The sequence below is a fragment of the Monodon monoceros genome, unplaced genomic scaffold, assembly GCF_005190385.1.
Source record: "Monodon monoceros isolate NGI ecotype Baffin Bay Population unplaced genomic scaffold, NGI_Narwhal_1 Super_Scaffold_2, whole genome shotgun sequence".
Lineage (NCBI taxonomy): Eukaryota > Metazoa > Chordata > Mammalia > Artiodactyla > Monodontidae > Monodon > Monodon monoceros.
Window position 1 is genome coordinate 83,533,533 of NW_021703776.1, and position 11,319 is coordinate 83,544,851.

The following is an 11,319-nucleotide window of genomic DNA, read 5'->3' on the forward strand; positions in this document are numbered from 1 at the left end:
GGATGAGGATATTCTAACCATGTCCCGCCATCTATTCACGCATCACGGATTCACCGAGATTGCAACGTAGCAGGAGCTGAATGAGGCTCAGAGGACACGAGAGCAAGCAAGGCAGGTGAGTCCAGTGTAAGTAAACAAATAAACAGATAACGATGGGATGGAACAAGGGCTCCACAGGAAAACGGCTTGTATGGGGGCAAATTTAGGGCCACGTCCATCCGAGGGAGGGGCTGGGACAGTCATGTCTTTCATTGAGGTTGATTAACAACAGCAGTGCTACAGAGCCACGAGTCACTTCTCAGTACTAATGATAAAGACAGGTGCTTCAAAATCAATCAGCAGGACCTCACTGATTGCCTCCTAAGAGCCCGGCACTGGGCTGGACACTAGAAAACCAGGTAAGGAGATGATGCCGATGCACTTGCACACGACCTTACAATCTAACTGTGGAATGACGTCTAACACACAGAACAGGTAAGTTGCTGCAGGGTGCATGCAGAGGACAGCACAGCAGTCATTTAGGGCTGGGTGAGTGTGGGGCTGGCCGGGGGGGGGGGGGGGGGGGGGGGCGTTCGAAGAGGAAAGGGGCCTGAGCTGGGCTCCACAGGTGTGACATGGGCAGGTGGAAGAACGGGGGGTTTCTGGGAGGGTATGCCTAGCATTGTTAAACGTAGCAGGCAGGTGAAATCAGTGAGAACGGGGAAATGCCACTGCATTTGGGGCCTTTGGGAAATTAGACTGCCAGGGATTTGAGGCAACGCAGGACTGCAGTCAGGGTGCGTGTGTGTGTGTGTGTGTGTGTGTGTGAGCGTGAGCTCACGTATGTATTCCTCACGCGCGCACACTCACACAGTAGTGAAAGTTAACTGAGATCTGAGGTGGCAGGAGATGAGAAAACACATGAAATTTATGAAGAACAGAAGAAACAGATGTTTGCTGGATGGGAAGCACTATGCTGGAGACACAAAGTGAACAAGACAGGGCGCCAGTCCTCACGGCCTCAGCAAGCTAGCAGGCGTCCAGACAAGCAGGCAGTGGGTTAGGTTCTAGGACAGGGGAAACTCTAGGGGCTATGGGGCCCACAGGTGAGGCACCAGATTTTGGGGTCAGGATAATAAGCTTTCCCAGGGCCTCCTAGCTTCCTCCACGTCCACAGAGGGGTGGGCAAGAATATACTGGGGTGGTCGGTTCCTCCTGGGTTCCCCAGAGAGACTGGGAGCCCCTTTCTCAGGATGCCTTGATGAATAGGGTATACGGGTACCCCTGTCTGTGGGGAATGCAGGCATCTGGGGCGCTGGGTTACATCAGCTGGAGATGCTGCCCTCTGCAGGTGCGCAGGACGCTCGGGGAGGGGCAGCTCCACACTCTCCGCCCCAGTCCCTTCGTCTCTAGAGGCCCAAGGCGCCTTCGAGTCCCATGAGAATACAAAAAACCTTAAGGAGAACCCCGTGCGGCTTTCTATTCCGTTTCTCCAGCTTACCATGTAAGTTTCTGCTAGGAAAACTTTACCCACGGCTTAAATTTGAAACATTTGCTGGATTATAATTTTTTAAGCCCATACAAATAAAGCCAGTATTTAAAAAATCCGAGGCAGACGTAAGTTAAACCACCGCCCAGGCCTTCCCTGGGGCCAGCTCTGTGTGCAGCACATGGAGGGATGGCCCAGCGCCCTGGAGCGCGATGCCCGGGAAAGCTGGCAGGGACACGGCCCAACGCTTCTTCCCGCCTCTTTTTAAAATAAATTGTTTACCTTAAGGATGAAGACAATATAGGTGATGGGGAGGAAAACGTTGTTATTCGTCCCGTAAAATCATGCTCAGAAGCTAAGAAGCTAAACACAAGCTGACTGCCCTCCGCCCTGTCTCCCAGGGCTGGGAGGACGGAAGGTGTAACTTACTGTTACTGGCACTGCGGGACAGCTCCTCCCACGAAAATATCTTGTCGGGCATGCTTCATTGATACTTCTGACATGTTTAGTTAACGAAAGCATCGCGAGGTTAACACAACAAAGCGAGCCGTAACAGCTGCCTCCGTGCCACCTGAAAGGACCCTGAGGCACTTGCCCCTTGCCCGCCCCGCCCCCCCTCCCCCACCACCACCGAGGCCTTGGGTGGGAAACTTCCTTTGACTGGGTTTTCCTCCTCAGATGAGTAACTCCATCCATCTCTTGGTTCAGGGTGTTGTCCTTATACAAAGACAGGTGACATCGTCCTCCTAGGGGATCAGGGAAGCCGCTGGCAGAGAGCTAGGGACCTGGCATGTCCTTCTCTGCAGATCTTGTGGACACAGAAGAAGTGGGGGGGGGGTGTCGGAGGACATGGTGGTGCGTGGGCCCAGCAGGGGTCACTGGTTCACGCCGGGGCTCACGGGGAACCGAGTCCTTTCCCGTGGGCTTCTCGAGGCCCGGCCTGCAGTCCTTGGCCAAGCAGGAAGGGTGAGTCACTGCTCCTCCAGCGGCGGCTTCTCTGCCCCGTCTCCACCGCCCTTCACTCTATTCCCAGGAGACACGTGCAAGCTTCTAGAGCATCTTCTAAGCATGACATTCACTCAGTGCCCCGAGGAGCACAGTGTGCTCTCAGAACATTGCTCAATTCTGTCTCCTGTGGGAAGGAGTCGACGTTTGTTTTATTAAGAACTAGCGTGAAATAAGCTAATTCTCATCCAAAAAAAAGAAAATGAGAGAGAGGGGTCTATCAAGTCTCCCATTTCGGCACATAGATAGAAATGCTATTATTCTTATTTCTGGAAGCCCAGGAGCTAATAAATTCACCAGGCTGACAAAGGAGGCTGGGCGGAAGCTGTCTACACAAGTAACGGATTTGTTTCATTCTGTACAGATGAGGTTCTCCTTTCTGGCCTAAGCCATTTTCTAAGCATCGTCCAAGGGCAGCAGCTTCTCCCGCCAGGCTGGGGCAGGAGCTGTGTGGTCAGAGGAGGGCAGCCCGGCTCCCACCGGCCTCTGCTCCCCGCACCGTGACCTCTGGCCGACCACGGCCCCTGCTTCAGTCTCATCTCTGAAACAAGCAGCTTGTCTGTGACAGTTTCCCCTGTGCTCTAAAATGATTCTAAGATGTGACATGAGGTGTGAGGCTGGTCTCCACTCTGGCCTGCTCCTAAGGGGCTTCAGTCGTAAGCCCATGAGTGGAAAGTGGCCCTGCCAAGAGAGAGACGTTGTGAATCACTCAAAACCATGAAGAACGTTGGTTGGCTCTGACTTCAGAAGGGCAGGATGAACAAATCCATGCCCGGCGGGCACCTGCTGACTGGCTGTCTCTGCCTTTTTAACCCCTCAGGGCCCGAGTGCTTCTCAAGAGCCTTCTGACGCTCTGATGCTTCAACGCTGTCAGGCTGGTACCCTTTGCCGGTTTCCGTACAGGCGGGCATGCCGAGTCCAGGGAGAGTGCTCATTATCTTTCTGTATGGTCACTGGGATTGGCTTTTTTGCAACTTCTACTCCCAAAGCAGATTAGTTCTCCCTCCCAGCACAGGTCAAAAAACAAAGAATAGAGCTGCCCTCCTTTTAAAATCCTCTCTCCAAACTGCACGCCCAAATCCAGGGAGTCTAGAGATTCTCTCGACTGGAATGGATTCTAGAATCAACTGACCTCTAACTTCCAAATGCATTTCAATTTGGCCTTTATTGATCTGAGACCATAAAGGTTGTAGGAATCAGGATATGGCTCTGGTTGCTGGTAGAAGCTGCATTAATTCTTCCTGCCTTCGAGAAACTGGGAACACTTTGGACCGTCCATAGTTTTGTGTGGCTCATGGAAAGTAAACAAGATGATAACAGAAAAAACCCAACTTCCTGGTCACAGCTCACAGCATCTTTGGCAACTAAGTAGTGAGTTCCCCGGCCCTGCTGAAAACTGCCCCAGGGTGGTCAGAGCATGTGAAAAAACCCAGCGCTCAAGACCATTTGCCCAAGAAAATGACTGGGGTTTTTGCCTTCAGGGACACTTCAGCTGCAGAGAATAGCTGGGCACACGATGTGTGAAGTTTAAAAAAAAAAATGAAGCTTTTTTTTTTTTTTTTTTAAGTTCAAGAATTGCATACTCAAAAAGCAAGAGACGTGATGCCGTTTTCTCCGATTCTGAAAGCTCACAGTGGCCACAGCACAGTTAACCACACAGAGCATTCGCATTCAGGCAACTGTCTGATTAATTGTCACCAGACTTGTTACGGCCTTATAGGAACTGAATAAGCTGGGAGTATGTCCTAAGAGCTATTCAGTTGTGAAAATGTAGAGAGCCTTCTGTTTTGTCTTCTGTAAAATCTAATCAGCTAAAATGACGACTTGGTGATCAGACTTGCGATTCTTTTGCTACTTGAAAAATGCTTATTTTGCCAGGCAAGGAGACACTTAACTTGTTTTTTTAGACTGAGGTCATCTCTATTCACTGGTGTAGTAAACAAGCCAGACTTAAACAAAACAAAACAACAACAACAACAAAAAAAAACCCTCCTTTCAAGAACAACACTCCATTTTTATCTTCTCTGGGATGAACTAAAAGCACCATAATTTTTTAAAAACAACAGCCATGAGAGTATCTATGAATGATAAAGAAAAACTTAAAAAAACCCTAAACCTCATTTGCTCATTTCCGAGAATATTGACAGCTTAAGGTATCTCTTCATATCATTTTATTCCTTAAGCTCTCTTAACTTACAAGTCCTAACAGAATCTTAAACCATCGTTTTAAAATCCTCTTCATTCCATTCTTAAAGATACCCGTAAATGGATAATTTGGGTATGTTCAAATAAAACCACCACGGCCCGTACGTATAGTTGTGAAAAAAACTCTTCGTATTTTGCCAAAGATACCAGCTAGAAACTACCATTAGGACAGTTTCCTTTTTGGTCTTCAATTGCCTTTATTTCACTTTCCTATCAGCTCGGTGACACTCTAGATGCATAAAGCTTTCTCCGCAGCTCTGGCGGTGCCCTGAGAGCCTTGCAGAGCCGGGTGAAGTGGAGAGCTCCCGGTTTGCCAGGGCACGGTTCCCAGGGCGGTGACTCAGCTCTGGAGGCCACCTGCTGCAGGGGTGCTGCCACTCTCCGGGTCATTGCCAGTCACGAGGGTAGAAGGACAGGACAGAGCTGAATGGACCCAAAGAGTCAACAGCTCAGAGCCAGGTCAAGGGCAGCGTCAGAAGGAAAACCTTTGTTTATAGAAAGTCCAGCCTTTCCAGGTGAGGCTCTGCGTAGCAGAGGGGCTTCACACCTGGAAGCTAAGCATCTTGGTCACCACCTGGGCCTCTGGCTGCGGTACAGAATGAAGGCAGGGCCACAGGGCAGCTCCCACTTTCAACACCACTTTGATCAAGTCACCATGGTTTTCAAAAGTAACAAAGGGCGTCCGCTGCCAGCAAGATAGCCCAGTGCTTTTGAGGTCTTTCCTCCACCTAAGTCCAAACTTCCTCCAGGGCATTCTCTCGACTTCCTTTAGGTAAACCCTCTGCTCCAACTAAAATCGGCTGCCTCCACCGCCCCACTCTGCGGGGCTCCCTCCCTCTGGTCTGTTTTTCTGTTTTGAGAGGCCGGTTGGGTTGCCAGCAGCCACAGACACTGAGCTACTCCACCCGGGATCCTTCTCATTCCTTGCCCGTTTTAGGTGTACAAAACCGCTAAGGTTCAGTTCAATATTCCCTTCTCGCTCTACGGAGCCTCCCTGGACCACTCGGGCACGTCACCCTCTCCTGCACTCACGTCTTAACGGTGCAAAGCCAACCGATGTTTACTCAGTCCCTCCAATGTGCTAAGTCCTTTCAGTCAATGACAAACACTTAAGGGACATGTGCTCCACGTCAGACAGCATGTCAGGTGCTCCGAGTATGAAGGGAAAAGACACTGTCCCTGTGGCAGGAGTTTACATCCCTCGCAGGACAGAAGTACGCGAGCATCGCCGCCTAGCCCGTGAAAGGAGCTCTGCCTGCAGACTCAGCAGGCTTTACGGAGGAACTCTAGGCTGAATTTTAAAGGAAAAGGAAGGTTTTAACGGAGGGACAAGGTTGGACAAGGAAGGAAGGTGGGCGCTACAGAAGTAAGACGGCGAGTTCACTTCGGTATCTCTGCAGCTTTGGGTTGAAGGGTTGGGGGGCACACGGGGCTGGGAGGTGGGCCGGGGCCTGGGCATGTGGGGCTTTGCACTGCCCGAGTACCTACATTGTATGAGGTGGATCAACAGGGTGTGAGAGAGGCGGACGGCAGGGCTGGCTGGGGTCAGGAGTGCTGAAGGGCTGAGGCACTTGGACATACATTATCTGGCTCAATCCCCACCACATTCTTGAGCTCCTTGCTTGGCAATTAATCACACACGGCCTTGTGACACGTTCACATCTGCTATCTCGTTCCCTAACGTGGCCTGCATGCTCTGTCTTCTCCCCAGCTAGACGCTCAGCTCCTTGCAGGCACAGAACAATGCCTTCTCTCTGCTGGCCCACAGTGGCCAGCACAGTGCCTCATACCCACAGACGGTCAGAAACACATGCCATTTTTCTTTTCCTTCCCTGTTCTTTTTTTAAAAATCGAAGTACAGTTGATTTAACACAGGTCTTAATTGACACTTCAGGATGTGCTCTTGCCGCCTGTCAAATAAGTAATTAAGTCCATCAGCAAATAATTCTTGAGACCTAGACTCTGGACGGTACTTAGGGCACATATCAAAAAGGTGTGCAATACAGGCGGGTGGGTCCACAGAAGCATTCTGAGAGGAGCAGGAGGGCGGGCTGGAAGGAGGGCTTAGCTGGCCAGCTCCACGTCGTGATGGACTTCTCTTCGCCCGCACTGACTGGCTGTGCCTTCACTCTTGGGCCTGGAGCTTAGCTTAGTTCTTTCCCGAGCTCCATCACGCCCAAGAGGAATCAGTCGGTGATCTGGGTCTTCGCCTGCTTTTATCCTGTCTCCCTTTATTCCCTCTATAGTGGTGAGCAACAGTGATATGCCAGACACTGTGACACAGAGAAAAAAAGTCTCCCCTTTCAGGTAGCTTATGTCTTGCGGGAGGGGAAGAAAAGCACTTGGTTATAATGCGGTGTGCTCACGTTTTCTCCCTCCCCCGCCCCTTATTACATTACATCACATTATCTAATGTAATCCAGAGGGCTCCCTGGAGGAGGTGATACCTGAGACGACTCCTAAGAATGCACAGGTGTCAGCAGATGAATGGATGAGGAAAAGAGAGGAACACGGGCAGAGACGCGGTCCAGGGCAGAGAAGCGGGCCTCAGGGATCTTCTGAGAGAGGCACTGGAACCTGGAAAAGGAGGAGCTATTAAAGGGCTCTGAGTAAGAGAAAGACAAGCAGATTTGCATTTTAAAAAGATCAGCTGGGAGGCCAGTGGAAGAACTTATTGGAAAGTAGTGACCTTGGAGTCCAAAGAGGGCAAAGTACGGATCAGAAAGATAACAAAGCAGAATGGTTAAGCCCTGGATATGGAGTGACACGTGGAGAGAGAGAGTGACCGAGAAAAGTCTTTTAAAAAAGACCTTTAAAATGACTGCATTTCAGAGAGCCTCCAGCAACAGGTTACACACGCACTGTTGATGCTGGCCACAAGGGGGCAGCCTCACACAGCCATTCCATGGCCAGACCCTCCAGGATGTAGGGAGAGAGATTTCCAGGTTTTTTGTGCAGAAAACTGGGAGCGCTTGGTTTTAACCACCAGAAGTGGCTAGCCTTTTCTAGGCCTTTTGGACTAACAATTTTGAGTGATGAAGAATATCTACCATTCTCAGCTTAGTTCCTTGTAAAGTCGATTTAAGACACTGTTATCTATTCAGGGTGGTTCTCTCCTTACCCAGAGATCTGACAAAACTTCAGGTTTGTGACTTACAGGCAATCAGCACAACTTCATCTGCCCTCGACCTGGCTTCCTCTTCCCGGATTGCTCACCTCTTCAGCTCCCCCCTTGGATTCACAGATGCCCCTCGCCAATCCCCAAGGGAGTCCTGGACTCTCCTACCCAGGCAGCCTTTAAAGATGTAATTCCTGGTGGAGGCTGGATGGAACCACCCAAACTTAAGAGAACGGGGTTCTCCACCACATAGGGCGAAGCCACCAAGTAAATTCTGGAAAGGAGACACAAGCTCTCTGAACTTGCCCCATAAACATAACTTTTCTCCCACTGAGAACCTCTGTAGAAAGCATGGAGTATCAGGTGGAGAGGTGTGAGCTGCATGAAAGCTGGTGGTCTTGTCTCTCACTGGGCTATCTGAAGGGTAGCCAGCCAAGCCCTCAGAGAAGTGTGTCGGGCGTTTGAAAATGTAGACTGAGAAGGAAAAGTTTTCTGTAAGTTTTCACCAAAGAGAACCAGCTAGTAAAGAGCTTGGCCCCATGACCCAGTCTGACAATGATCCTTGAAACATGCTGCCGGGACCTTGACAGGCCCAGGGGCACCGTCCCCAGGTCAGCAACACTGCCCACCTGAGGCCCCGTGTCCCCCCGCACAGTTATCTGTGGGGGCTGCTGGAGCCTGTGCTCTGCGTGGGGCTGAGCCTTTCCTGGGGAGGCAAGGGCTGCTGTGTAAGCAGCCGGGGAGGAAGGCAGGCACAGAGAGGGTGCCAAGACCCCAGCCCAGGGCCCCCTCAGGCTTCCTGGGTTGTCACTTGCTCTGACTGGCTCTCGTGACCACGCAGGTCCATTTGCCTGAAGAGGTAGGAGAAAGTGACAGAGACTCCATCACTGGAACCAGCGTTTGTGATCCTTCCCAAGAAAGGCAAACCACCTTGCAGGCACTGCACACACTTTAACCCATTCAGGCCTCACAGCAGCCTGTGAGGTGGGTACTACTGCCATTTGACAGACTAGGAAACTGAGGCACCAAGACATTAAGCAACGTTAACGTGCCCAGAGTCACACAGCCAGCAAGTGGCAGAAGTGGGTTGCAGACCCAGGTGGCCTGACTTCAGGGCCCGTAGGTTATATCCTGTCTCATCAACAGGGAGAGGGAGAGGCCCGGGAACCTCCCAGGGTCACTGGTGCTCACGGGCTGGCATGGGTATTGGGGAGGGGGCGGGAATTGGATGGAAGAGACAGGGATCCGGCCTCCTAATCCCACCCAGTGCTTCCTCCACACAGTACGTGGTGCCTTCTATGCTCTTACTGGCATCACTTGCTCAGAGGGCCAGAGAGACGGACCGGCCCTCAATCAAAACAGCGACCAGCCAAGCAGAAGTTTACCAAAGAGGCAAAAACCCTTGTATGGAAATTGACCTACACTTTTCTTACTACAGACAGAAGCCCTCCAGCTTGCAAAAGTGATTCTAGAGACAGCTCGTATATTCCAGACAGGTTCCCTTCCTTTTATCACTTTTCGCAAGTTGTACTTGGCTTATAACCTCACTGAAGTTTTCAATTGATTTACCATCGCTGGTGGTTTAAATCGGCTCACCCCAAATTTTAAGAACCTACGCGTAGAGGGGTCATGTCAGCATCAGAACTCCCACGCATGCCTGAATCACCTCAATGTAGGAAAAGAGAAAAAGAGTGAACTATGTCCCCAGGCCCCGATTTCCAGAGAAAACCACACCTCAGAGGGAAGGCACTGGTCCCTGGGTGGGACACAGAGCCCTCTGAGAGGCCCTCTAAGCAATGTCACAGACTCGAGCTGAATTGTGTGGGCTTCAAAGCTGCTTCATCAAATCGGCAGCCCACCAGGCCTCATCAATATTTGAAAGCATAATAGAGAAGTGAAGTGAACCAGAGCAAGTGCGCCCGGCACTGAGCCTCCCGCTGGGAAGTATTGCGGTAGGGGAAGAACCCATGTCTCAGAGCAGCCCTGACGGACTAAAAATATCTCCTGCTTCTACTCTCATCCGTCTGGTCACTGTCCCAGACGCAAGCTCAGCACAGCCTGGTCCACAGAATCTATTACATCACCGTCTACCTGCACTTCGTAACTGGATAGAGAAGGCGGAATAGTCTCCTTTTCTTTTTTCTCATGGACTCGAGTACAAATTTACAGACTAGGATATAATGACATTCTATTCAAAAACAGGCGCCAAGGGTACCTGCTTCAGCCTGGCATCTCAGGAAAACTTTGGAAGTGGAGTCCTTTAAAGGAAATCACTTACTTTAACTGCAGACTGGCAATGATGACTCACCCCAGAGATCCAGCTAAATGCTGGCACAGGAATTCTTAATGACAGTGTCAAGCAAATAGGATCTTATATAAAGGGAAACTTCTGCGTAAAATGCCTGTGGACAAGCTGCTCTGACCTCCTGCATCCTCAAAGCTCTTCTGCTCTGTTGCATAACCCATAACCTTGAGAACAATCAGCCCTTCCTGCCAGCAGCTTCTCCGTGTCCACCTGCCCCTACAGGTAGTAAAAGACAAAAAAGGATCGGGAGCAGTGTTTACACAACATGTCCCGGCACTCTCTTCCTCCTGGCCTCACCCCACCCCCCGGCTTCGAAGTTCATTTCTTCTAAAATGGGGGCGAGGTGATTCGAAGAGCGAGGGTGCGCGGCCAAAGAGGAGGGACGCGTGGCCAGAGGCCTGCCCCGACCTCACGGGCAGCACAGGGGACACACGGGACACGGGACTCAGGACTCGGGAGGGACTCGCCAAGCAGGAGGCCGCCAGGCTGCCCGCTGGGGAGGCCCAGACTGGAGGAGGTTTAACGTCAGAAGAGGGCCTCTCCCGCCCCGCCCGCTCGGTGGACCACCAGAACCTTGGGGGCCAAGAACGCAGGTTCCACTTGGCAGCCCTGACCGGGGTTTTTGTTTAAATCCTGCCGGCCTGGCTGTGTTCCCGCTCACAAGACTGGCACGTGTGACCCACGGTACAGCGGGCAGATCATCGGTTTAAAACCAGCTCCATTTAAAGTCACTGTATAGTCCCTGTGGGCATATTCTCACACTTTGGGGCACCTGGTATGACTACTGGTTTCACTAAAATCTGCTTTTGCCGTATATCCTTATTTATTCCCCTCAACAAGTGACAGTATCAGGAGAGGAAAGTGGCAGGCAGCCTTCTGGGGACAAGAGCTCTCCTAAGAGCCTGGGTGCCTGGGCCGCGGACACTTCCGGGGATCATCGAGCATGTCCCTGAGACCTCTGGGATGGACACCTTCCAGAGCAGGGAGGGACCAAGCTGAAGGCCTCTGAGGGGCCGCACCTGCTTGCCCCTCCCTCACCTGGGCCACACCTGCCTTCTTCCTGATCCTCAAAGGCCAGACTCATTTCCCACTGCAGAGCCTCTTTTTTTTTTTTTTTTTTTTTTTTTTTTTTTTTTTTGCGGGCGCCCCTCCTTTTTTTTTTGTCTCCCTCTTGGGGGCCCCCGCCCGCGGCGCCGGCCCACCGGCCCCCCGGGCGCG

The 11,319-nt window shown here is 51.4% G+C and overlaps 1 long non-coding RNA gene across 1 annotated transcript in view; it reads right to left on the bottom strand.

Annotated features, from left to right (window-relative positions):
* Window positions 1-2,111: 2,111 nt before the first annotated feature.
* LOC114901663 overlaps window positions 2,112-11,319 on the bottom strand; it is a 145,928-nt gene continuing 136,720 nt past the window's right edge. The window contains exon 7 of the long non-coding RNA XR_003795246.1: window positions 2,112-7,255. This is a non-coding gene — a long non-coding RNA (uncharacterized LOC114901663). The remainder of the gene's footprint in view (window positions 7,256-11,319) is intronic.